Genomic DNA, 3,190 nt, shown 5'->3' on the forward strand with positions numbered 1-3,190 from the left:
TTGGCTTGTTTAGTTAACACTCGAAGGTGATTGGGCTCTCGGGCGAGATCCCAATTTGTCAGTCACGACTGACGTAACGTCTCCGTTCCCTCCTTCAGGGAACGAGGGTTACACAAGTAACCGAGACATTTCTTCCATATTTTACTTTTAACAGTAAACCATAAATACAAGAAAATTAAAAGAGAGCAAAGAATTTCTGGTAAAAAAAATAAAAAATAATAAATAATTACAAATAAAATAAATGATATAAATACAATAAAACAGAATCAAAGAAAAAGAAAACATGGAATTAATGAAAAATACATTGGAAATTGGAAAAAAAAAAAACATTTCAAAGGGACTTAAAAATAAAAATTTTTGTTAAACTTTTAATAAACTGTTGTTGAATTGTATACGTTTCATGATTTCAATTAATTAGACATGCTTTTTAATTACTGAAATTCTTTCTAAACAGCATTTTAAGAATAATTTACAATCTAAACAGAATCCAGAAAGAAAAAATAAACGGGAAAACAACAGAATCCAAAAACATTAAAATGACCAAAAAAAAAGGAATAAAAATAAAAAAAGAATTTCGTGGAAATGGATCTCATAGGGCCCTCTAATAGCACAGAGAGAGAGAGGAGGGAATGTCATCCCTACACTATGCAGAAACAGGCTTGGGATGGATCAGACTGGCTTTGATATACCGGCACAATCCATCAATCCTCCCCCTTGTTTATGGGTGCATTTGTGTTCACTTTTCCATTCTTCTTTTCTGTTCGCTGGGTGTTCGTATATGCGAAGCATTTTGCCGTGTATATGTGCAACTCAACATACAGTGCTTGTTTGGATCTGCCTATGCACCTGAGACTAAATATGCCAGGTTTTATTTGGACTAGGATGCGTGTTTCTGTTCAAAACGCACCCCCTCACCTATATGCATACACACAAACATGCACAGCTGGGCACAAACACTGCCAGTGAGATGTCTTTGACAAATTAAACCCCTCCGCCTCACCTGTCATCACACTAGTCAGCAGGGAATGAGAAGGCTTGTGTGTCTCTGGATGAAGCAACATCCTCATCTCTGGGTTCAGTCCTCCTGCACGGCTTTGGCCCGTGTTGTACACTGACCCTCTCACAGCACAGACATAAATAACCCATGCTGGGTGAGAGGACTGCAGTGGCCACAGACGCTCTCGGGTATTCAGGCAGCAGACACTCTGCGGCAATATCCAGCACTTCCAAGCTAAAAGCGGGGCTGAAAATAAGCTGAGTAGCGCTTTGGGTTTAATGTTCTGTTCTGAAGAGGAGCAGGGAGAACAGAGCTGCATTATCATCCCTCATCTTTAAAAGCTTATATTCAGATTTCTGAAAAAGGGCTCTATTATAATAGACTAAAATAGCAGTGGATTCTCGACACTACAGAACATCATTGTCCTAATCAGGATTTTGGCTGGTTTCCCTGTAAAATGAACTATCATTAAAACAAGATACATTTACTTGACAAGCAATAGTGTGTAATATAGTAAGACTTGTTTTCACAGAATATCTCTTGACTTAAGTGTGTTTTTTCTCCTATCCTGCTGGCAAATTATTTTCTCACTTTAAGCATAAATCTCATTAAATGTAGTTAGATTCTTGCTTTTAAAAGTGGGGCAAGAAAAAGGCTTTGGATCATCATTTACTCATCCACACATTGTTCCAAACACTTTCTTTCTTCCCCACAACACAAAAGGAGATGTTTAGCAGGATGTTCACACTGCTCTTTCATTCGTTTAAAGAAAAAAAAAAAACACTGTCAAACTTAGTTTTTTTTTTTTTACCAATAAAATTTGTAAAAACAGTAGCTTAGTGTGCAAAGACCCAAAAGTCATTGTTCAATGAAAATCGTCCCCTCCACTGTAGCTCTCAAATCTCATTTGTGCACTTTCAGATTTTAACTTTTGTGCATTTGGTGTATTTTTGGCATAAAGACAAATACAGTAAAGCAAATAAGATTAGTGAACAACAACTTTAATTTCAGTAATTTGTTCATTGAGAGCATTCATCTGTTTATTGAAAAAAAACAATTTGAGGGTGAGTAAAATTATGACTTTTTTTGGTTTTGTTTGTTTTGTTTTGTTGTTTCTAAATAAACCTATATAGCCTTTATGGAGTTTTAAAAAGTGACGTGACGTGGCCAAGTATGGTGACCCATACTTGGAATTAGTGCTCTGCATTTACCCATCCAAAGTGCACACACACAGCAGTGAACACACACAAACCGTGAACACACACCCGGAGCAGTGGGCAGCCATTTTATGCTGCGGCGCCCGGGGAGCAGTTGGGGGTTCCGTTCCTTGCTCAGGGGCACCTCAGTCGTGGTATTGAAGGTGGGAGAGAGTGCTGTACATTCACTCCCCCCACCTACAATCCCTGCCGGTACGAGACTCGAAACCACAACCTTTGGGTTATGAGTCCGACTCTCTAACCATTAGGCCACGACTTCCCACGTTTTGCTTCTCAGTTAAATTTAAACTAGGGCTGCACGATTAATCGAATGCGATTGTCATGCGCATTTTGTAAGTAAAGCCGGTTTTACAGTATGCACTCGAGGAGAGAAGTCCTCTCTATTGAGTTCCGGCTCCAGCCTGGAACAGTGGGAAGGTATTAAGGAGTCAAAACAACTGTCTCTGTTTCTCCTCTTGTTGCGTCTGTGGTGGAACTAATCGTTGCATCCTGCTGCTCTCCAAAACTACACTTCACAGCCTTTTGTCTGAGGGTTGGTCTGGTAATCACTTCTCCACCAGCATGCTACGCTCTGGACTAATTAGGCCCCCAACCCCCCGAATGGGTTCCGGCGAAACGATTCTTTAAATCTCCACTAACTGATGTGATGCCAGGGATGTGAACAGGTAGACGGGGGGCTCTTAGGGGGGGACCTGGCAGACTGCAGAGAGGAGAGTAAACTTCCCACAGCAAGGGCTTATGGGACTCCACTCATCCCCCTCTCCACCCCCGTTTGTGGATCCCAAATGAGAATGTGAGCCTCCCAGAGCAAAACAGACCTTATTGGCGCTGGAGAATGTTAATGATTGTTTATTCTCTCTTTGAGAAGGTGATGGAGGGGGGTGGGGGCTGGAGAGGTGATTGATTTGCTTCATTTGCCGTGATATCTATTGTAATTGTTACCGTGTTTGACAGCTGTGCCTTGGGCTTTGGGCAC

The sequence above is a fragment of the Sinocyclocheilus anshuiensis genome, unplaced genomic scaffold, assembly GCF_001515605.1.
Source record: "Sinocyclocheilus anshuiensis isolate Anshui unplaced genomic scaffold, SAMN03320099.WGS_v1.1 scaffold1879, whole genome shotgun sequence".
In the NCBI taxonomy this organism is placed as follows: domain Eukaryota; kingdom Metazoa; phylum Chordata; class Actinopteri; order Cypriniformes; family Cyprinidae; genus Sinocyclocheilus; species Sinocyclocheilus anshuiensis.